The sequence below is a fragment of the Triturus cristatus genome, chromosome 12 (genome assembly GCF_964204655.1).
Source record: "Triturus cristatus chromosome 12, aTriCri1.1, whole genome shotgun sequence".
NCBI lineage: Eukaryota > Metazoa > Chordata > Amphibia > Caudata > Salamandridae > Triturus > Triturus cristatus.
Window position 1 is genome coordinate 169,642,860 of NC_140595.1, and position 24,863 is coordinate 169,667,722.

The 24,863-nt window shown below is 46.5% G+C and overlaps 1 protein-coding gene across 2 annotated transcripts in view; it reads left to right on the forward strand.

Annotated features, from left to right (window-relative positions):
* The first annotated feature begins 11,504 nt into the window (after positions 1–11,504).
* Positions 11,505–24,863, forward strand: part of SV2A (synaptic vesicle glycoprotein 2A) — a 291,859-nt gene continuing 278,500 nt past the window's right edge. Inside the window, exon 1 of one of the 2 annotated variants that reach the window (XM_085639941.1) lies at positions 11,505–11,684. The gene's annotated coding sequence lies outside the window, so the exon portion shown is untranslated. The remainder of the gene's footprint in view (positions 11,685–24,863) is intronic. The other variant, XM_085639940.1, reaches the window with a different exon arrangement.

The following is a 24,863-nucleotide window of genomic DNA, read 5'->3' on the forward strand; positions in this document are numbered from 1 at the left end:
CGCTTGATGAGATGTGTAGATTGGTGCTTGTCTGGTGGTGTGCGTGGAGTGGTGCTTGGTTGGCTGTGTGCATGGATGGTGATTGGCTGTAGGGCTGGACTGACTGTAGCAGGCACCAGGTGTTTCCCCGGTGAACTGGAGGGGTGGGGGGCGGTTTTCTGGCCGTGGGGGCGGTTTTGTCACTGGGAGCCGGTTTTGCAGCAGTGCTGCAATATTGGGCCCCAGTAACAAAAGCGGGAGTGGTGCTTTTTACTAGCAGCCCCCCTCCGCTCCCCCCAAGGGCGGGTCGAGCAGCAATCTGCCAGGGCTGGTTGCTATTCCCAGCCTGTCCCTACTTGGCTGGCGGTGTGTGGGGATGGCACTTGGCTGCCGAAGTGTGTGGGTGGCCCTTGGCTGGCGGTGTGCGTAGATATTGCTTGGCTGACTGTGTGCATGGATAGCATTTTGCTGGCGGTGTACGTGGATGGCGCTTGGCTGGCGGTATGAATGGATGGCACTTGGCTGGCGGTGTGTGTGGATGGTGCTTGGCTGGCGGTGTGCTTGGATGGCGTTTGGCTGGTGGTGTGTGTGGATGGTGGTGTGCGTGTACTGACTCTTGAGGCTGGCAGTTGGCTTGCATGGATCCCACAGAATTTTCTTACTCAGAATCCCCCGCAAACCTCAAATTTACTTACAAAGTCACATTTTCCGCACATTTCTGTGTGGGTTTGTTGTAGGATCACCGTAAAGGCACACATTTCCTACTACCTAGCATTCTCCTTGGTCTCCCAAGAAAAATGATACCTCACTTGTGTGGGTGCCCAAAGTAGCGTTAGTCTAAAAACATATAAACAAACTGCCCTTTTAGACCCGCTTTGGGCCCCCCTCAATCTCTACACGTTGTTGGCCCATCAATGTCTAAGGCACTTGGCCCATCCACACAAGTCAGTATCATTTTTATCGGGAGATGTAGCTGTATTTTAGCTAATTTTTGGGTCCCCTCCAGGGAAATCCACAAACCCTGGGTATCTGTAAAATCCCCATGATATTGGAAGAAATGGGCACAAATTTGACAAAAAGTTCCAGAGGCCTAAGCGAGAACTACCCCAAATAGCCCAAAAAAAGGCTTAGCACGGGGAGGGGGAGGGGGGGGGGGTGGAGTCCTAGCAGCGAAAGGGTTAATATGAAGAAGATGTGATATACCGGCAGCGCAAGGGGCTTGTAAATAAGCCGGTGCTTGTTAGCGTGATAATGCACTGGTTCCTATGGGCTACAGGACCTTCTTCTTTAGATGTATGTGCACCATTCAATGTATGGATCTATTGGCTTTATCATCCTTCACTCCTGATTCCACCCTCTTTCTGTTCTGAGGGTTCTGCCTAAAAATGGCTGAGCATAACAAAACCAATGGTTGGAGTCAGGCAAAGATTGTGTGTGTTGGGTTTTGGGAAAGGATTGACAGGCCTGCATTTCTCTTCCCTGCTGTGTTTCCACAGCCCTGCCGCTGCCTCCGTAGAACCAATTAACCTAAAAATAAAAGTGTGAAAATCGTAATTTGAGCGCTGCGAGTGTGACTGTCAGCGCAGAGCTTTCTTCGCGGCCGCGTGCACATCTGTGAGTGCAGACGCCCCTCCTACCGAGCGCCCTCCCACTTTACCTCCAGTCCTCCTCAAGGCCACCTGCATGGTAGTGCGGCATTATGGGCACAACAGGTTTTCACACATAATCGGGGGACTGGCGGCCCCTTACTCATGGCTGTCTGTCCACAAGATTCGTGCAATGCACTGGAGAACCATTCGCTCCTAGCATACGTCACGATCAGCCATCTTGGAAGTCACGTGGCAACGAGGTCGCAAAGGTTAAATATCTCAGGGGGAATGTAATTACTGCATGGAAGTCCACTTTGCATGATTCTGGGTGGAATGGCGCTCCCCCACTCCGTTTTCCAGGCTGTGGGAACACCAGACCTGATTTTACGAGGCGTTAATTTATATTGGAAGGCTTTGGCTGCAGTCTCAGCAAAGACTCTTTTGCCACTCTTTTTCTGGTGGTGGAGCATTTATTTTCCATCCGCCCTTCCCTCCCTTCTTCATCAAACCCCCTACCTCCACGACCACCCCACACAGAAGCCGCAGTATACATTTACCACCTGCTCAGAGCACTGCAATATTCTCACCCCACCAACGCTGTGTCACTTGTTATCTGCTCCTCAGATGTACCTTGAATGGAATGCAAGAGGGACAATTTACATCTGAAATTAGTTGGTGCGTGGTTAATTAGCGCTGGGGAGCGAGCGCTAATAAAAGCGTCTTCAAAAATAGATGCCACACAAATGAAAGCTACCCTTTTTCGTTTTCACCTTCGGCAGTGCATGTGCTGTTTTGCAAGACATATTGTTATCTTGGAGCGCCCATTGCTTAACGTTCGCTGGCTTCATTGTCACTCTCATTTACTTGTTTCTTATTCAATAACAGTGTGGGCTTCCCTTCCTCTAGTGTTTGCCCCACCCCTGGAGCACAGATGTATTACTTTGTCTTTCCACTGCTCGCCTTTTTCAAATGCTACTTTTTTCTTTTTGTTTAAGTACTCTATGAGTAGTGCATGTGTTTTCCCGCTGTCTCCCATGTGTGTTTCTCTCCCCCCTCCGCTACATTCCAAGTGCCTCTCTCTCGCCGTTGCTTCTCCCCTACTCCTCCTGTGTTGCCTTCTCACCCATGCACTTTCTCCTTGCCAGCACCACGTTGCTCTCTTTCGTTTATTTGATCACCCTGCCCATGCTCTCCAATGTTGCCTTCTGCTCCACTCTCCCATTTTACTTATGCCCCCACCTGCGCTCGCTGTGTTGCTTCAGCTGTCGTCCTCCGTGTTTCTTCCATCCTTTCCCATGCCCTTGCTGGGTTGCTTCCACCAGCCCATGTTGCTTTCTCCCCACTTGCTTTATAAATCTACTACCCAGCCGAGCCCCTATATTGCTACTGCCCCTTGTCCCCGTGTTGTTGTCACCCCGCAACAACACCCTCTATGTTGCTTCTGCCATGCATCGCACTCCGCCCAGCAGCTTTAAAAAATAAAAATAAATAATGCTTCCGTTTTTTTTCCTTTTAGTTACCAATCCAACTTGGATCTGTAAAAAAATAGGCTGCATTATTTTGTCGATGTGTGCATGTTTGCTACGGGAGCCTACAAAGTGACAAAGACGGACGCACCAAAAGCTTTTTTAAACTCTTTAGCCATGCAGCACATTGTCAGGGCTGCTGCACCACGTGCCTAAAGCCATTGGCAAAGACAATAGGTCCCAAAGGCGAGGCCTACTGGCTTTTTAGGTCTCAGCCTGACGTAGGCAGCGCATGCGCTGTCTCGTCATACGAGGCTTCTTGGAATCTATACGATTCCAGAAGCCTCCTCCCAGCTCCGCCTTAAGTTTTGATTCGTGCGCGTCCTTTTGTGTCACAAATTATACCAAAGGCAGTGCAATGATTGCACTGAAGGAACGCCACTCGCTGATTGTTGCCACCCTGTCTCCTTTAATCCACGCCCTGTGAGATTGGATCTCTCACCAGCGGCGTGACACAGTAGGTTTATTGTAAGCTTGCTGCACTTTTTTTTTTAAGACTTCGCATGCGTTTGTTTTCATGGGCAGCTTCAACTAGCCTTTCGTTGCTGTAAGCTTTACTTCATGGGGCTTTGTTTTCCGGCGGTTTTCCTTATGTTTCAAGCTAATAAGTAAGTGTTAGATTCAATATGAGGACTCATGGAGAGAGCATGCCAAGCAGTAGGTGAATTCATGGTTCGCGAACACAACTCAGGTTGCAAAGTAAAAGATGTTCCTTGTCTGCTCAGTTTTCAGTGTGACTTATCAGTTGCGAATTCATCACACACCTGAAGCTGCAATACCCAGAGATAAACTGTACCTTTTATGGAAATGCTCAAAGTCAATGCATGCATTGGCCAAAAGCAGTGTGGCTCCATATCTGAAATAAGTGTTTGAAATTGAGCAGGTGCAGAAGACAGCTTCAGGTGTAGTTCAGTTTGCGTCTACGGTGAAGTACTCTTCTGCTGCTAGTATTGCGCTTTGTGTGTTAACCAGTGGGTGTGTTTGCGTAATTGGGTGTGGTGATGGGCGAGTGAATAAATTGCTGCTGGTGTACTCACTCTCTAATCACTCTCTACTCACTCTCTACTCCTCACTCTACTCCATACTCTCTACTCACTCTCTACTGCTCCCTCTCTACTACTCTCTCTAATACTCACTCTACTACTCTCTACTACTCACTCTCTACTACACTCTACTCTCTACTACTCACTCTCTTTTTTTTTGTTTATACATTTTTTATTGTTTTCTTACCAACATACCAATACAATTCCCACAAGAGCCCAAGAAACTCACCAAAAATTAGTACATACAACATTTCAACCAGTTATGCATTGGAAAAGTTACCCTTCCCGCTTGGGCCCTCCCTCCCACTCCCTCCCGCAACGCTTGTCAGTGTGCCCCCGTCTTCCTATCCTCCCTCTGATGTGACCCTCCCTCTTACTATGATACGTGTAGGGGTATTCTATCCTGCCTCTGTCAGCTTGGGCGTTCCCCTGGGTTCAGCCGCGTTGAATGTGTCCACCTATCATAGTTACCCCCCTCCTACTCCCCGCTTATCACATCCTCATGGCAGTCGGTTAGGTCCCCCTCTCCTATGTTTTCTGACATCAGCCCTTGAAGTTCAACCACCAGTGACTCCCATGCACGGGCCGTCGCTAACGCCTTTTCGTCATTCCTCCTATGCGCTAATTGCAAGCGAAGTGTGCCCTCCGCGCCTGCCCATTTCGCGAACGCCGTCCGCCACCTCAGAAAGCTAGGCCCGACCCTTGACTTCCAATGCATGGTTAGCTCCCTCTTGGCCATGATCAACCCTAAGTCACAGAACTTGATAGTAACCTTCGTGTGGCGGGTGTGGGGGAACAAAAGCAACAGGCAGGCCCCCATCTCAAAATCGATGGTGCGATCTGTCACTTGGTTCAGGCATTCCATGACGTCTTCCCAGTAACTACCCAGCGCCGCGCAAGACCAAAACATATGGCGAAAATCAGCCCCATCTCCCCCACACCGCGGGCACTGAGAATGTGTGCCCCCAAAATATTGCAATATTTTGACTGGCGTCAGGTATGCCCTGTGCAGTGTAAAAAACTGTACTAGCTGAAACCGGGCATTACGCGTACCCTTCCAGGCCCGCCGCACCAACGCTGGCCATGTCGACTCGGGGATGGGCTTCCCAAGGTCAGCTTCCCATTTATCTTTCAACGTGACTAGGGGCAGCAAGCGCTCCGTCGACAGCCGTCGATATAGGCAGGTAATAGCCCCGACCGTACCCGCGGCCATGACCACATATTGGCAGCCCGCGGCGACTGGCGGTTCCGAGAGCCCCGCATTCCAGTGCTTCTGGAGGCCCGCTATGAGAGCAGCGTGAAGTAAATAATCTCCCCGTGGGAGCCCATAGGAGTCCTGCAGTTCCTGGAAGGGTAAGAGCACCTCCTCCCTATATAAGTCACCCACCACTTGTATGCCAAGGTCCTCCCAAGCGGCTAGTCCCGACCAATCACCCCCGTGTGGGAGCGCCGTGCACATACCAAGGGGGATCTCCGGGGCATTAGGGTAGATAATGGCGGCCCTCCTCTGACATCGGTTCCAGCACAACCTAAGGGTGCGTTCCTCAAGAGTGAGCTGGGCTAGGTCCATCCGCTGTTGGAGGACTATGAAAGAAAGCACATGGCGAGGAATTAACCTGCCCTGCGGGCCCTCAGGGCCTCTAAACTCCAGTACCACCGCCTGCGTGAGCCATTGTAATTGTGCTGCCAGATAGTACCACTCGAAGTCCGGGACCGCCAGGCCCCCCTCCGCTCTTGGCCGCCGTAGTGTGGTCAAAGCTACCCGCCGCCTACCCGAGCCCCATATGAAGCCCGTGGACAGTGCTCGAAGCCGCTCAAAAAACGATGCCGGTATCCATATGGGCAATGTACGAAAAAAATACAGTAGGCGCGGCAGCGCTACCATCTTCAGCAGTGCCTCTACTACTCACTCTCTACTACTCTCTAATACTCTGTACTCCTCACTCCCTACTCACTCTCTACTACACTCTACTACTCTCTACTCTCTACTACTCACTACTCCCTACTACTTTCTACTACTCACTACTCTCTACTACTCTCTACTACTCTCTACTACTCACTACTCTCTACTACTCACTCTCTACTACTCACTCTCTACTACTCTCTCTCTACTACTCTCTCTACTACTCACTCTACTACTCACTCTCTACTACACTCTACTCTCTACTACTCACTCTATGCCACTCTCTACTACTCACTCTCTACTACTCTCTACTACTCACTCTCTACTACTCACTCTATTACTCACTCTCTACTACACTCTACTCTCTACTACTCACTCTCTACCACTCTCTATTACTCACTCTCTACTATTCACTCTCTACTACTCACTCTATCACTCACTCTCTACTACACTCTACTACTCACTCTCTACCACTCTCTACTACTCACTCTCTACTACACTCTACTACTCACTCTCTACCACTCTCTACTACTCACTCTCTACTACTCTCTACTACACACTCTCTACTACTCTCTACTACTCACTCTACTACTCACTCTCTACTACACTCTACTCTCTACTACTCTCTACTACTCACTCACTACTACTCACTCTCTACTACTCATTCTACTACTCACTCTCTACTACATTCTGCTCTCTACTACTCACTCTCTACCACTCTCTACTACTCACTCTCTACTACACTCTCTACTACTCTCTACTACTCTCTCTACTACTCTCTACTCTCTAGTCACTCTCTACTACTCTCTACTACTCACTCTCTACTACTCTCTCCCTACTACTCTCTCTCTACTACTCTCTCTACTACTCACTCTCTACTACTCACTCTCTACTACTCTCTACTACACATTCTCTTCTACGCACTCTCTACTACTCACTCTCTACTACTCACTCTCTACTCTCTACTGTTCTACCTCTCTACCTCTCTCTCTACCTCTCTCTACCTCTCTCTCTACCTCTCTCTCTACTTCTCTCTACCTCTCCACCCCTCTACCTCTCTCACACATATGCACATATATATGTGTATATATATATGCATATATATGTATGTGTATTATCTACTGGCGGTCGCCAGTAGATAGTTATAGTTAGGACCGTGTTTCCATAGGAAATCTGAAAATTCTATTTTGAATAACTTTGGCGCCGGTTGACGAATCTTCGCGAAATTTTCAAAACTAATGGGGCGCTCCACTCAGCTCCTACCCTGAAAGTCTCGGGGGGAATTCGTCAAGCGGGGCCGAGAAAAAAGGGGGGTCCCAAAATGCGTTTTCCCCATGCATTTTCCCATAGGACCTTTAGTCGAAGGTACAGCCCGAACAGCTGAACAGAATTACTTGAAATTTGGCAGAGAGGTAGTCCTCAGGTCAGGGATGTGCCTTTTGCATATATGGAGTCAATCTGTTCAGTAGTTCCTGAGAAAATTGCAGTTAAATGCACATACATATCTATAGCCGCGCACTTTGCGCGCACCATGCGCGCACCGTGCGAGCACCCTAACGTGCGCGAGCGTAATTCTGATTGGTGGTTACATGTTAGTCAACGTTCGAATCGGTCGAAATCAGGAAGTGTCGGCCGCCATTTTGTTTGTTTTCAGTGCGAGAGTGAAAAAGGAAGGTGGCGAACGTGAAAAGGGGGCAGGGTAGAGAGTTCCTGACCCCCTAGCCTTTGTCAGGGGGTCCCTGAAGGACCCCGAAGGCAGAAAAAAACATTTTAATTTTTTTTTTTTAAATCGCGGGGGTGCGCGCACCGTGCGCGCACGGTGAAAAACCAAAAAAAATAAATATATATGTTAATACGTAGTCTATTGTAAAATAAATATATAAAACAAATAATAATACATACATAACTTAGCATTTAAAAAACCGTACAAATTCACTGAATAAACCATAGGTTTCACACACGTTATAGTTAGGAATTAGCATTTAAAAAACCTTGCAAATTCACTTAAAAAACCATAGGTTTCACACATGTTATAGTTAGGTGGATATTTCACTCGTAAAAAACCAATGAAATTCCCCCGTTATAGTTAGTTCAGATAACTATAACTCGCGCGACCGCCACTCTATCACAAGGATGATGTCATCAGTGATGTCATGAGTGATGCCACTGACCATGTCATGAGTGATGAAATATGTGACGTCATGAGCAGGATTGCGGGCGCGCGAGTTATAGTTATCTGAACTAACTATAACGGGGGAATTTCATTGGTTTTTTACGAGTGAAATATCCACCTAACTATAACATGTGTGAAACCTATGGTTTTTTAAGTGAATTTGCAAGGTTTTTTAAATGCTAATTCCTAACTATAACGTGTATGAAACCTATGGTTTTTTCAGTGAATATATATATACATACATACATATATAAACATATATATACATCTGCATATCTATATAAATACAAATATAAATGCATGCATACATATACATATATGCATACATATGCATGTTATGTACATGGAAGTTTGAAAAACACTAATAAAAGCAAATCTAAAAAGCCATCTAATTGCAAACAGAATTGCTTTAACTTAAACGAGGTCGAGACCTATTGCATTTTTAATGCTTGCTTAGAGATTGTTTCGGTAACATCCATTTTTTGATGCTTTTGTCGTTGCTTGCTTCCCAGTGTTGCCAGGGAACATCATTGACAAAGCCAATAAGTTTGAAATGTATGTTCGATTATTGACTACAAAAATATTGTGAAACATAAATACTGTGTCACATATATATATATATTAAGTTGTTAAACAAATAGTAAATACAAATTTTGAAAACTAAAATATAAATTTGTAAAAATATAGAAAATACATTATCTACAACAATAATATAGATATCAAAAATATTGTATTTTCTTGGAACTAAATAGATTGCACCATAATATCAGTCTCAAAAATATAGTATGGAATCATTTTGAAAAATGTTTTTAATTGTGAAAAAATACAATTGATAAAATATACTCATTGCAATTGTGCAATTGTAATTAAAATATTATTTTTAAAAGGCTTTACATTCAAAAGATTAATCTTTCTAGCCAAATATTATTTATTATAATGTTTTTACTGTGCTTTAATTTTTTTTTTATTAATCTAACTGAAATAACAGTAACATGTTACCATTTTAACTTCGCATCACATACAGTCAGGAAGATGCATATATTGAAGGGCGTCAGATCACAAATCCATTGGTCAAAGTGTAAAAATTGTGAGGGGGAGTAGATTTGCTATTCTTACTCCAATCCTGCATACACTGGGTAAAGTGCATATTTTTGCGTGTCAGAAATATTATTTCAATCTCACATAGATAGTGGAAAGTTAACTTATTGGCGGCGGTCAAATTTACGATTTTGCCTCCAATTTCACATACAATGGGGAAACTGCATATATAGGAGGAGGCAGATTTACTGTTAAAACTTCAGGGGTTACAACGCTGGTGTTACCTCTCAAGAGGCTCCTGTTGTGCCGATCCATGTTTGCACACATGCTTGTGTGCATGGGTACATGCATACATCTCATGAAATATGCATCAATGTTTGCCCCATTACTTTATTTGAAGTGCACTCTCAGAAAGCAGTGCTTTGTCCAGCACAACCGCCATGACTTCCTCAAGGCTAAGGAACATATACAATATTTACAGTAAGTATTCTCACACAATAAGAACACTACCCCATCTTTCACCCAGTGTTCTTTCACAATGTAAACTTACAGAGTTTACAGAGCAAATCCAAGGAAGTGGTAATTTTTGCGAATCTTACTCCGAAGCTAGGGGTGTATCGACCTTTATCTTCCATTTTGTTCTTGTATATTGTATTGTATTGTAATTGCATTTATATAGCGCTTACTACCCCTGATGCGGTGTCAAAGTGCTTTTTCGGCGAGTAGCACGCTACTCCAGAACCCCTAAAGTATTAGTGTTGAATTAGTATAGTGAAATATGAAAGTAATTTGAGTGGTGGATAGGTTAGTCAGTTATTTGGATTCAGAAAGATAGCGGAGGGATAGAAGAGGGAAAAAGGTTTGCATTTATATAGCGCTCGTTACCCCTGATATGTTCCTCAGCCTTGGGAAAGTCATAGCGGTTGTGCAGGACAAAACACGTGTTGGCGAGGATCTACGAAGCTGGAAACAACCATGTTTCTGTAAAGTTACGAACAGATGAATATGAAATTTGTCTCAGTGGAGCAGAATAAAGGATTTTATATTTACTACACATTATGGACTACTCAAGTGTACTCTGATTGTGCCCACAACATTTGTAACTATAATATAGAAAGTGCTAAATTTGAGCCAGTGGTTTCTGGTGCTCTGCACTCTCACTTAAATGTCAACACCGGTGCTTGCGACAGTCTGCCACAAGGTGGCACTGTCTGGTTAATTTAGAGATGACCACAACAACAGTTAAGTATTAATTCAATATACATTAAAAACGACTATTACCTGCTGCACAAACCATTTGTATAGCTTTGGGGGCCTGAAATAGCCTGAACTGTCACACTTGTAGGAGTGTGATGGTTAGTAGTGTTTGTTACCATCACTGGCAGCATGGCAGGGGCACTGTGTGGTGCAAGCTGCAGTGTCCTCCACAAGAGAGCACTAGCACTTATTATTATTTTTTTTATTAACTAAATGTAGATCATGCCGGTGCACATTTTGTGCTAATACAATCACAAATGGTATTCACTCATATGCAGGGGCCATCACTACTGCTATGTACTTCCATCATTCTGCACATCCTTGTAATAAAAATACTGTGGGAAAAGTGTGTCCAGTGGGTACATTCTGAGTACATTACCATAATTCAAAGTTAATATATAACTCGCTTGACCCAACTGTGTGATCCTGAGCACATCACTTTACACGCCGCCTCCTTCGAAATCTAGCTGCCATAAGTGGGAACTCTGCCAGGTTTAAGGAAATAAACGCTATAATAAAACCTGGGTGCGTTCAGATCCATCACCAGGACCATAATGTACCCTTCCTAGTGCCACGGTGCACCCTCCTGGTGCATCCTCTATCCCCCCCCCCCCACCCACTGCCTCTGACTCCTCTGAGCATCAAGCACATCCCCGCTCAGCTGCCTAATAATACCCCATTACCAGTGCCACCTCATTCACTGCATGTCAATGAAGCAGAACAAACCAACCCCTGCCTGCACCACGGGGTGACGCTGGAAACTACCAGTGGAACAACTGCTCAAATGAATTAGAAACGTTTCCTTGACTGACTGTCGGTAATGCAGCCCGTTAACGCAACCACGCATCGTCTCTATTCCGGGTTTCATGTCAACCCCCGTCTTTAGTCTCCCAGGGAAACCCGCGTACTCCCCCAAGGAGCGAATGGAACCGTCCGGTGCTCCTGTGTGATGATGTGTAGAAGCTGCCGCTGAGCATCCTTCTGGTACCCAGGATCTGCCTCCTCCTGCTTCCCTGTCGGAGCATCCTTGGTACAAGCACACGCACGCACACTCACGCACACAGGGACGCGCGCACATAGATGCGTGCAAACGCGGACAAGCACAACAGGAGTCACTAAAGAGATACCACCGGGGGATGAAACCGTCCAGAACCGTAGGACCAGGTAAGAAACCAGGTGTGTGTTCCCCTGCTGCGTCCGTGTCTGAGCATCCTCGGTCCAAGCGCCTGTACACGCGCGCACTGACTGACACACAGGCGTGCATCCAGCCTCCATGAGACATCGGAGCCACCCCCACACCCACGGACTAGGTAAGGACGCCAGAGCGCCTTGCCCGTCTGAGTGTGAAGCCAGGCGCACATGTGTCAGTACGGAAGGAGTAATTTTCTCTCCACGCTGTGGCCATTTTGTCCTGCGAAACCTTGTCCCCGGTTGGTGGCCCGCCCCCTTCGGTAGCCTGCCATCTGAAAGCGGTAATCCTGAACCGTAGGGACTCGGGAGCCCCCGATAAACGCACCAGGCGCCCACCCCTGCACCCCCAATGGTAAATATATATTAGAAGCGACACGCTCCTGCCCTGGTGTGACGAATATAGGCTTTTAGATATGTGACCTTGGGCTATGCAAACCTGTAAGTCAATGTGTAAATAGTGTTTGTCCGACGAAAAATGACCAGTCGCAACCTGGGTTTGGGCTACCTGAATTATATATCTGTGCGTTTTCGGGCGAGAGGGCAAGAACGCTGTGCCGAAACCCACCCACCCCTCATTCCAAAGCTATCAAGTCCGTCCATCCATCCCTTTCCCCCTCACTCCCTGGGGGGAAACAATCTCCACTTAAGTAAGGCCTGGAATAAAACAATGTGTTTTGGGTGAGAGGGAGGTGCGAGATAGGTGGGAGGTGGGTGTTGAAGATTTTACGAAGTATTTCTACTCCTGCCCGGCGACTGAGTTTCCGCATTTGAAGCATGAAGGCCGCTGCCAGTCCATTAAAGTCTCCCTAGGTTCCGGGCCACTATGCTTCTAATGGGGTCCCAAGAATGAGCGAAGGCATAGAATGAGCGCAGACATGCTGCTGGACCGTAGAGGCACAGAACGTATAAAACGTGCTAACATGGACTGCAGCCTCTGGGCCTGGGGGGCGCTGTGAAAGGTATTAACGGGGCAGTGAGAAACATTCATATCTCGGCGACATTCGGGTTGCCTACTATCCGCGGCTACGAGAGGTGGCGAAAAAGGGCCCCTGCCTGTGTTCGCGAACTCTTCGAATTTAAGTGGCGTCAGAAAGGTGACATGGTCCGGAGAGGCACGTTTAACACCAGTTCTGTTCCTCAGCGCCTCTCACATTCCCTCAAACTGATGCCTTACCACGGCGCTAGATGTGTTTCGGAGCCCAGTGGGGGAGGGGCGGTGTATTGCTCGGTGACCTTGTTGCTGCTCGATGGGTGGCAGGGCCTCCTCGCATCTCCCTGTCAATGTTCTGTTTCTAAGGGAACTCGGCGTTGCACATTTTGAAGATGGATCAGAGGATTCCCATGCCTGGTGTGGGCTGGGCCTCTCGCCGTAGAAGCGAGGGTTCCCCGACTTCCGCCCCATGACCTTGCTGCGGGTTGTACCCTTACGGCAAACTAGAGCGTCCCCTCGCCCGCGTTCGACACGTGATTAAAATAGAAATTAAATATAGAATGCTCCATACTGTTTGGGTCAATGGACATTACAGATGTACTTGGCAGTCCTGACCTAAGACAACATGGCGTCTCGTAGGGATGACTCCAGCACTAATAATAATAATAGATATAGCGCTACATACCAAACGAGTGCAGTTTCTATGCGCTATAAATAACAGAGACTACAGATACACAAACTATGGTGCCTCGTTTACTCTCCTTGGAAGGATCAAAGGCTGTGCCTCCCTTGCCGGGATTTGAACTAGTGACCTCCACATTACCTAAAAAAACGTAGCTGGTATGTTATGTCGCGTACACCCGTGAAGCTCAGTTCCACCATTTATATGGGTCAGAGGTGTTTTGAGGGCAATAGTCTGTGTACCTTTATGCGATGTTGATGAGACTAATAAGGGCCCTATTTATCACCCGTTTGTATCGCTCTTGCTCCACTCAAGAGCGACCCAAACCGTAAGTCAGATTTTTGAAGCCACGCAAACCCACTTTGCATGGCTCCAAAAATCTGGAGTATCGCAACGCAGCCCAAATTGCTGTGTTGTTGTGTTACTCTGCCCTGTGCAGGCGTTCCATGGATGTTGCGTGGGCATTCCAACCCAACTCCCAATTGTTTTTGATGCATTCCCAGATTTACAAGGCCTTGTACACCTGGGAATGCGCCGGAAAGATAGGCCTTCCCAGGTGAGGCGCAACGAGAAAAGTATCTTTATTCAGCCTCCTTTTTAGGTCTCGCCTGACCCAGCGCATGCGCTGGTCTGGCGAGACTTATTGAGAGGGCTCCAAAAAGTGCTACCAGGCCAGCCCAGAGCTACCGTGCATGTGCGCGGGCGCGTGTGCCGTGCTTTTCCGTGATTACTTTCACTTTGATGTTTCACTTTCACGGCCGCACGGCCGCTTGGCATAGCCAATAGGTCTCGCTTTTGGAACCTTAATAAGTATTTAGTTATGCAACTGTTGCATGGCTAAACACTTATAAGGTCCCAAAGGCGAGACCTATTGGCATGCCAATGCTTGTTTAATTCTTTCTATGTGTGCTGCTGAATGCAGCACACATAAAATGAGGGAAAAGCCTCTCAGGATTGTTTCTGTGCAGGAAGGTGTCGCTTCATTTACGAAAGCCTGCTTAAAACACAGGCACCATGGTGCAAGGGTGCCTGCGTTGGCATTAGGCTGCCAAAACGGCTCCAGCACAAGGAAAAAGGACAGGAATGCGCTGCATTGGATAAATATGGCAAGTTCCTGCCCTTTCCCTGTGACGCAGGGGCAGCAAGGTGATTTGCTGTGCAGCCCTGCACGACAAAAGTCATAAATGTGCCCCCCACATAACCCCTGTGAATGAGGATGTAATGCGTTGCATTCAGAACCCATCTTCAGTAGTAAACAACGTACCATCTAATATCACAGAAAAAGACGCGCAGGCTTCCATTACTCCTTTCCCCCCACACAGCAGGCCTCCCGACGCACACTGTAAAATGAATGATGAGTGCCTACATTTGACATTCCTTTCAAGCAGGCGGCTACTAATATCCGATTTAAAGCTTCTTGATTTACGAACCTCAAAAGTATGAGTTGGCCTTGCCAGCATTCAACCTCTGTATCACCTTCCAGCCACTTCCGATGTCAGTGGCGAGCGCTTAGCGTACTTAGATATCCTACCAGCAGAGAAAGTTTTAAATGTTGTATTGTGAAAACAATGAGTGTCACTCTTGTGTGTGGGTGGCTGGAGGGAGGGGACACGCATTTATTCAGCGGCATGGCTGCCTTTGCAGACGTGGGCAAGGTTGTCAGGGGTCACATATATTACTGGTGACGTATTTTGTAATGTCATCCGTGGCAACTTGCGTGGGGTCATGAAAAGTGCGTTCTGGAATCTAGGGTTGAGTCCCTACAGAACCGCTTGCGTTTTAGGACTTTTGACGTGTTGCATTGTCGCCCTAATGTTCGCTCCAGTAAAGCTTACAGAATATATTCATAAATTATACGCATGCATACACTCACGCCCATGCGGTGCAATATCACATTTATTCTCAGTTAGGTGAGAACGGTGACTCAGTGGAGTGCTGACCTTCAGTGCGCCACGAACGTCATTTCCCCTCCCATACGTGAAAATACATTAAGATACACTGCGCCCCTGTCGAGAAGTGCTAAAAAAACCCTACTATTCAAATTATTGGAGCGCAGTACTCAGTCTCGATGGTAGTGACCAAATTCAAGCAGGTTTCCACAGAATTCACTCAAAAAGGAGCTGTCAAGTGTCACAATAAATCATACAAAAAGTGACGTTTGGAACGCTTGAATTAGTCGCAGGCACTGGAATTTACTCACCATGTGATCTCGGTTTAAACCCAGCCATATGCAAATCAGTCTTGGTCCTGCTCCAATAGGAACAGTCTAGCCTGAACTTCCAGGCCAGGACCTCCTGAACCAGAACACAGGCAACCCAAGACGGTTTCCCCATTAAGGGCTCAACAGTCCAGTATAGCTGGGGTCATTGGAATTATGCGGCTGGTATGGATCAAATCATGTGGCAGGGGTGGCTATATTTTGCGTCAAGAAATGGAAAAATATGCCCTCATAATGTGGTACATTTTGTGAAGACAATTAAAGGATTTTCTCCTCAACACTTCCACCCCACGGATTCCAACACCTAGCCTACCACGGGACTCCTTTCCGCCTCTATCCTAATCTCCTCTCCACTAACTACTATATTCCTGACCCCCACTGAGTCTTTTATGTATAACTTGCTCCCTAACTCGAACTTGACTATTGTCTAGTGTTCTTTTGCCTTTGTCTTTGCCTGTAAAGCGCTCTGATACCCCCAGGTCTTTCCAGCGCTATATAAAACTGTCTAAATAATAGTATTACTTCATTAGTTGTTATTTTTACTCATGTTAAAACTGAATGGGCAAATATTTCCACCCCATTAGCACCAGTTTTACACCCAAACACTTCAGCAAGCAACGGAAATGTGACCAATCAACCCTTTAAAGGTCCTTCCACTGTGTGGCAAAATCGGTGTTTTTAGTAACTTTTAATCCATTCATGCCAGAAACAATTATTTTCTTAAAATCTGTAGATTAAGCAGCAGAAGGTGGATTATGTGGCAAATATGGCAAATCCATAATTTTGATTAGAACGCAGCAGTTGCAGAAGCGCATCATTTCAGTGGCCATGGGTATAGTTTGGTTTCATTAGCACAGTGTAAACTGGGCATACCCATCCCACTTAGCGTGTCCCACTAATGTATATAAAAAAGTGATGGATGGAATGCTCGCATTATCTCAGCCATTGATATTTACTTGAAGCCACATCCAATCCATCGTCACTTTGCCACACCATGCCACCTCAGTTTGGACCCAGCCATATTCAAATCGATCATAACCGCATAACCCTGCTCTAATGCATACCTAACTCACCTGTCATAAGACACAACTCTCCAACAGGCTGTCCACCCTACATATGAAGACTTCCAGGAGACCTCATTACCTCCTCATCTGTCTTCCTCATCCCTGTCCTCACGTATTGAGCATTCGCTTCTGTGCACAGGCATTCATTACATAATAGATCCCTTCCCATCTCTCCAAAATGCCAACACTTTCTGCTACCATTCCCATGATGCATCATAAAAAGGAAGTTCACTGTCCACACATCCAGTTTTTTGTTTCTGCGGACCACATTCACTAAGTAACTGCAATAATTTGTGTAGATTTAATATACATTTTCCTTTGTTCTTGATAATATTGAGAGGGTCTGCTTGAGTAATCTAAAAAATGTAGAGGATACAGGCGGGCCCAAGGAAGGTCGTGCTGCAGCGGACTTCGTGGCTCGCCTGCTGCATGTTAAACAGTCAGACACTAGTTCTAGCAGTCCTCTGGGGTTGAATTTATAATGTTTCCAACCCCCATTTATCCTAGAATGGGGAGTCAGAAAATGCACGCTTGACCAAAAGTAAACACATAAGTAAAATAATGCGAGTCGCTGCCTGACTTCAACATGGTGCCGGTCACGCAAGAATATCGCTGTAGTGTTGCTAAGGCAATGCTCACAAGCAGGAAGATGGCCAAGTTCCTTGTGTGATCAGCTGCACTTTAAGGAACACTGCAGAGTGTGAGAGTTTTCTCTATATTCTATTTGTTTCCTGGTACCAAGAGATCTGCAAGAGTTCATTTAAGAGGCACCAAGTGGCAGACGAACCCCAGATTTAAGAGATTGATGGACACACCTCCAGTCAAATACCTACAGTCCGGGACATACGATGATGATAAAGATGGCAATTACAGAAGCATCTCTCCAAGATGCTGTGCTCGATTCTCCCTGATGCTTCAGAAAGGATGCTGATGGGGTGGAAGTCCAAGTCAGATTCAGCCAAGGGCCAGAACTTAAAGTGTTTTGTGGCACCTTTGAGAAAAAATAGTTTTTCCAGAATCTCTATAACAGGAAGATAGAGATTTTTTTCTGCCAATACGAGAGGAGGGAGTCTGACAATTTACCTTTACATGGGGTATTCAGGAAGGTAAAATAAAGGAAGTGGGCATTCCTTTTGGTGCTTTTGAGCAGAGGGTATCTGCTACAGGCTTTTGCGGAGAAGGTCCAAGCTTCTGTCAAGGTAGATGCCTTGATGGCGGGGTTAGCCTCTTGTTTTTTTTTGGAGAGTTTTATATAGTGCGAACTTGACCTGAATCCAATCAGGTATCAGAGCGCTTTACATAGCACCAGTTACGTTACATGAGGACACACATTCATTTTTTGTTAGGCACGGGGAGATTAAGTGATTTGCCCAGAATCACAGGAAGTTCAGCGTCATTACCGAGACTCGAACCCAGTTCCCCAGGTCCGAGGTCGAGCGCCCTAGCCGTTAGGCCAACTCCTCTCCCCCTCTGAAGGGGCAATGAATGCAGAAGAAATAGCTCCATCTGACACTGTTAATAAAAGAGTGGAAATAGCTACTAATAGGCCGTGTGCTGCTTCTAATGTTTCAATTGGGGCTTTGGCAAATACAAACTATACTATCTATTCATTGCTAAAAGGCTTCCAAACTTGGCTTATCAGTTCAGTTGGGGAGCAGAGGAAGCAGCTATGCTATCAAGAATGTAGCAGCTAGTCTGCTTCCTAGAGGACATTTGCTCTGGTGTCTTAGGGCAGCCACTACAACAGCACAGACTTCAATGGTGATCGTCAGGGGCGGCTCCTCCATGTGGGCGGAGGTGCGTCGCCCCACTGCTTCCCCTGGGGCTTACCAAACCAGTCATGCGCACTCTCCATTTTCTCCATGTAGGCTGCATGCAGCCTACATGGAGAGAATGGCCTCCCCATAGACGCCTGTGCAGTCGGCGTCCCAGCCAATCACAACGCTGTAATTGCAGCATTGTGATTGGCTTAGAGGAGGGTAGGGAGGCTGCCTGCTTCCTGTTCCTGAGGAGGCAGGAAAGCAGGAACTGGAGCTTGGAAAACGCAGGACCGGGAAAGGAAATTTTTTAAATTATTATTTATCCCCCCCCTCCCCGGGCGACCCCCCCTCCCCGCACGACCACTCGCACGTACCCCCCATGCCAGCGCCTCTACCCGTGAGCCTGCTGAAGGTTCATGTTTTTTGATAAAGCAGTTGAAGTCTCACCTGATACCAACAAAAGAATTGAAGATTATCGGAATACACTTCAGAACAGACATGGGCAGAATCTTTCTCCCCCTTCCTCAGATGCAAAACATTCATTATAATCTCTCCTGCCTTCTGGCCGGCAAAGCTCCCTCAGCCAGGGAGTGTTTGAGGGTTCAAGGCCTAAAGGTGGCAATCCATGATTCTGCTTCCGGGCAAGTTACACCTATCCTCTCGTAAATCAGCTCTTGAACCGTTGGCATCCCAGCTGTCAAAAATTGAGGAGAACATACTACTGACACTGGAGATTGTGAGAGCAATGGAATGGTGAGTGAAGGAAGAAATTCAGGCTATGGGTTCCCCTCTGCAGGTTCACTCAACCATAGCAGTAACCATGGATGTCGGCAGGTTGACATTGGGAGCCGCACTGGGGGAGGAGTCGGTCCAGGGATGATGGGCCAAAATTGGGAGAATTTTTCCTTTAATTGGAACGAGCTCAAAGCAGTTACATCTGGCTCTGTTCCATCGTGCCTCAATACTGAAGAATCAAGATGTGCCAATCAGAACAGACAATGGGTGGTTGTAACTTACATGAGTTATAAGGGTGGTCCTCGGGTTCAGATTTCTTTATGTGTTTCCGCCAATCCTATTATTCCCAAGTGTTTTACAGAAGATCAAGGTTGATCAGGCAGAGGTTCTGAAGGTCCCATTTTGGAGGCGTCAGTTAGTATTTCAAGATCATCGACTGATTCCAGTAACTCCTCAACCCACAAAGGGCTCTCAGACACCACAAGCAACTCTGATTCACCTTCAGTTGGCAGTATGGCCCTTAAATTGTAAATCTTCAGGCAATGGGCTGTGCAAAGGCAGTAGCTTCCTTGATTCAGCAGTCTAGGCGTCGATCGATGTTCAAGTCATACTCACGTCATTGGCAGTCTTCAGAAGTTGCGTGGGATGAGACAAGCGGATGCTTAATATTTGAGGTCCGCGACAAGGAAAACCAGGACTCGGAGTAATGAAGATTGCTGGTAAATAACTGGACCACTCTGCACTCCATGACAGATGTCAGCACCAAGTAGCGTCCATGGCAGACGCTGCGCTTTAGAAAAACATACTCCGAGAACATTATGCCCTTGCTCGCGATCTCTACTACTGATTATGTGGGTTTGCAGTGCGAGTGAGAAATGCTGACTGGATAATAGAATGCTGTGCTGTATGAACGGGCCTATTGAATTCTGGCAGATCAGTGTGCAGTGTGAGCTGGGCTGTTGACCCCATATAATGTGAGTGTGCACTGTCAGCGGGAGTGTGATGCCTGATGATGTGAGTGTAAACAGGACTCATATTCTTCCAGTAAAGTACGTTGGTAGTGTAAGCAGAGCAGCAACTATGGTTATGTACTGTAAGCAGGGCTGTGACTACCTTTGATGTTTGTGAGCAGCATGAAGAGGATGTAATTGATGGTGATGTGGGTGTGCAGGGTGAGCAGGACCTTTACTCCTGGTGATGTGGGTGTGTAGCGTGGAAAGGGCTGGGTCTTCCTGTGATGTGGTTGTGTAGTGTGAGAAGTCACATTACTTGTTGAGATGTGGGTGTGCAGTGTCAGCACAGCTGTGCCTCCAGGTGATGTGGGTGTTCAGTGTGAGATGGGCTGTGAATCTGGGTGATGTGGGCGTTCAGTGCGAGATGGGCTGTGAATCCGGGTGATGTGGGTGTGCTGTGTGAGAAGGTCTGTGCCATCTTTGACTTTGATGCATGATAATGCGGCGCACTGAATATTGCAGTGGCACGGGCCCTCCCACCTTCGATAATGTGGGGGTGCTGCTGTGCCCCAGGGATCTGCCACTCATGAGCTTGGATTATGTTGCAGTTGCCTGGGCTCTTTGACATCTGTTAAAGGAGTGTGCTGTAGGACACCTGGGGTGTCTGACTCCAGATCTTGCAGTGTTCTGCTGTGGCCTGCGCCCTTTGATGTGTGATAATGTGGTCGAAGTGCAGTTCACCTGGAGTGTCTGACCTCCTTTAATAGGATATTGCACTGATCCTGGCACTTTCGAGTGGTCTGCTGCAGTGAACCTGGGGCATCTGACTCCTGGTCTTGTAGGATATCTCCGCGATGAGGATTATTTAACGCCAGCTAATGTGGCCAATACACTGCATCTGGGGCGTCGAACTCCTGGTCTTGTCGGATATTGCATTGGCCTGGGCCCCTGACGCCTGTTAATGTGGTGCTGTGCAGTGAACGTGGGGCGTTTGTTTCCTGATCCTATAGGACATTGCGGTCAACTTGATCCTTTTTCTACTGCGAGTGTGGGCTACTGCAGTGCACCTAGGTCTATGACTCCTGATCTTGTAGGATATTGCAGGAGCCTGGGCCCTTTGACGTCTACAGCGCACCTTGGTCGTTTGACTCCAGGTCTTGTAGGGTATTGCGGTGTCCTGAGCCAGTGGGCTCCTGCAATGCACTGGGGGGGGGGTGTATAATACCAGTCCTTGTAGGCATTTGACGAGACCTGGGCCATATGATGTCTGAGAATGTTGGCCAGTTCAGTGTATATGCGGTGTTCGACTCAAGGTATGGTAGGGTTTTGCAGTGGGGTGCCCCCCTTTGACGCCTGAGAATGTGGTTTACTGCACATCGACACCTGCAGTGTGTGTCTTTGCCTTGGACTCCTCAATGTAGATGTCCTTTGCATGATCTTTATGTGTGTGTGTGTGTGTGTGTGTATATATATGTATCTATATGTGTGTGTGTGTGTATATATATATATATATATATATATATTTCAACGAAGTGCCACCACACCTGCCGAACTCTTTGCTGATGGGTCCCTCCGGAGAGCATGTGGCCTGCACCAATATATTATACACCAAAGTCACTCCACCAGGAACATAACCGGAGCACGCTTGCAGGTTCAATGTTCATTTTATTTGCACTGGGCATGACGCGTTTTGGCTTGATTCTGAAACGCGTCATGCCCAGTGCAAATAAAATGAACATTGAACCCGCAAGTGTGCTCTGGTTATGTTCCTGGTGGAGGGACTTTGGTGTATAATATATATATATGTGATCAAGGCCCTCCGGGGCTGAAACTCATAATGGCGATTAGCTACTAAAGAAAAAATAAAAGAAATTCTTGCACTTACTTGGTGTCCGTGCTCCAGTCTTTGGTAACAAGCTGCAGAAGCGAGTGGAGAAACGCAGATTATATATATCCAACAACAATCCCACCAGCTACTGCTGAACTTGGGGCGGGTGCCTTTGTGGCTCGTGAGCGTAGTACTCACCTTAAAATACAAACTTAAAAATTACGGATGGTTCATTGAGGCATTTAAAATCTACATATATTTGAATTATGAACATGGATAATGAATAATGTGAATGTTACGCCAGCATGGCTGCGATTAGATACAACAACAAGTTTAGGATGGCTACAGTCTTCTCTCATTGGCCACGAAATCCACCAATGAGGATGGTGTTAAAGGGTTGACTTTTGTATGTGGCACTGTAGTTCCCAAGCTCTACCTTTTGTTCTTGGTGGAGTATTTCAGAGAGCATGTGACGTGTTCTACTTTGTGGAACAATAGATTGAGCTCCAGCCACCAGCCAATGGTTTGTCCGGGGTACTGCAATGACCAAGAGGTAGTCGTTATGTCGATTTTCTGGTGAACTGGAGAGGGCGAGCAGGTATTTCTGGAATATAGCTGCAAGAAGAGTGCTTCTGAGTTTGTGAATACTTCATCTAGTCTGTGTTTCCTCACTCCTCCTTTCTGTTGCTTCTTCCAGAGTGTTGTAGTCTTCATGTGACCTGCCTCTTTGGTATTCAGTGATTTCACATTGTGTCTGGTCTCCTGATTCTGGGTTTTTCTGGGTTTTTGCAGTGAGTTGTATAATCCTGAGTAGACTTCAATGACCCTAAGCCTTGGGCAGTTTCTGAATTGTTACAGTAGGTTGTGGATTTTGTGAAGTCCGGGGTTAATGAACCTTATTTTTTCTAGTACTGGAGTGTTCTCTAGCATGTCCATGGCCCTAGGCCTATGACAGCTTTCTGGGCTGTTGAAGAGGGCCTGGGGTTAATGAACCTTGTTTTTTCTAGTTCTGGAGTTCAGCACGCTGATCACCCGTGAGCAAGGCCGGACTCGGATGTAGCCTAACGGTTAGGGTGGTTGACCTCAAATCTGGGGAATCAGGTTCCAGTCTTGGCAACGACGCTCAACATCCTGTGATTCTGGGAAAATTACAAAATCTCCCCGTACCTAACAAAAATGAATGTGTCCTATTGTATGCAACTGGTGCTCATGTAAAGCGCTCTGATACCCAATACCTTCGGGTCAAGTTTGCGCTATATATAAAACTTGATAAAAAAAGGAAGCCCTGGGAAATTTTGTCAGACCACACCATATGGTGCATAGCTAGAGAGAGAGAGAGAGAGACTACCCACTTCAGGAGGAATTTGGGGGGGGGGGGGTTCTTCTCTCAATAAAATTTGGTAAAATATGGTGCGGTCTAAAACACATTTTTCTTTATATATTCAATTATTTTAGTTTTTAAAACCTAGTAAATGATAACCTTACTGCGCACCAGGATACAGCAATGTTTATTAGGGCTCTTCATTAATTCCCTCACTATCACCCTCAAACAGTGCCCCTCATCTCTCCATAGCCCGTCACTCACATGCATTTCATCTGTTTTATAGAACCTTCCATACAAGTGTAGGGTGTTGGAGCATTTTACATCACACACACATACAGATAATGAATCGTGTGCATATCAGTGTATGGAAAATGTTACATAAGACAAAGGGGACTACAGGGTGTGGGATTCACATGTCATTCACACTCGTAGGTAGTTTTTTAAGAGTCCTTGGTCCGGGGAAGCAAAAATGTAGGATTCAGAAGGTAACACAGAGGTTAGGGTTGACTACTGATAAAAACGTATGTCTGGCCAAACTAACCGCTTTTAGAAAAACTAGGATAATGAAAGACAGGGGGAAAAACATAACTTTCCTAACCTAAATTACAATTGTAAGTTATGAACTGCAGAGTAACAAAATGATCTCTGTGACAAAAGCAGTAACCCGTGAGCTATACATATAAAATACTGTCCTGTGATCTGCATGGTACACTCTCTTTGCAGCAGGCATATTAACCCTCTGCGCTACCTTACAAGAGTCAAAACTGCTACTAGACAAAACTCTGATCTCTCTGCAGCAGGTATATTATTCACCAGAGTTATCTTGTTACTTTTATTTTTACCTGAAAACTGTTAGACATACAAGGAACTCTGCAATGCTTTTAAAACTGCTGCAAACCCAGTCCCCAATAACAAAAGTGGCCCCCACCCATCCAGCCTCCCAAGGAAAAGTCGGATGCCCAGTACGTCTAGGCCGGCCTTGCCCGTGAGGGTTTGCAGGTGTTCTGTAGCAGGTGTGTCAGGCCATCCTGGGGCCTTACTCGAAAAACCAGGCCTTCAGCTTCTTGGGAAAGTCAAGAAGAGAGGAGAAGGGTCTGATGTGGTGTGGAAGGCTGTTCCAGGCTTTAAAAGCCAGGTATTAAAAGGTGTGCCCCCCCTGCTCTGTTTTTGTGTATGCATGGGGTGTATGCTAGTGAGAGAACGGCAGAGTGGAGGTGTCTGGAAGGTTGATGAAAGCCAATGTAGCTGTTCAGGTAGGCAGGGTCTGTGTTGAAGGGAGCTTTGTAGGTGTGGATGAAAAGTTTAAAGTGTGCATGCTTGTATATCGAGAGCCAATGGTATGTTCCATGATGTGGTTTGATGTGGGCTTGGTGTGGGAGGTTGAGGACTAGTCTGGCTGCTGCTTTTTAGGATGGGCTGCAATCTTCCTGTAGCTGGTTGCTAATCCCTGCATACAAGGTGCTTCTATAGTCTAGTCTGCTGGTGATGAGTGGTTGGGTGATTGATTTCCTGGTGTTGTCTGGTAGCACACAAACATGTTATGTTATTGGTCCGAGTTTCAGCCTATACCGAGTCATTCAACATGACTCGGGAAGACACCACCAATCTTTCACCACCAGTCACATTAACAGCAAATGGAAATATGAGGACACTGCTCACCTAGACTCTG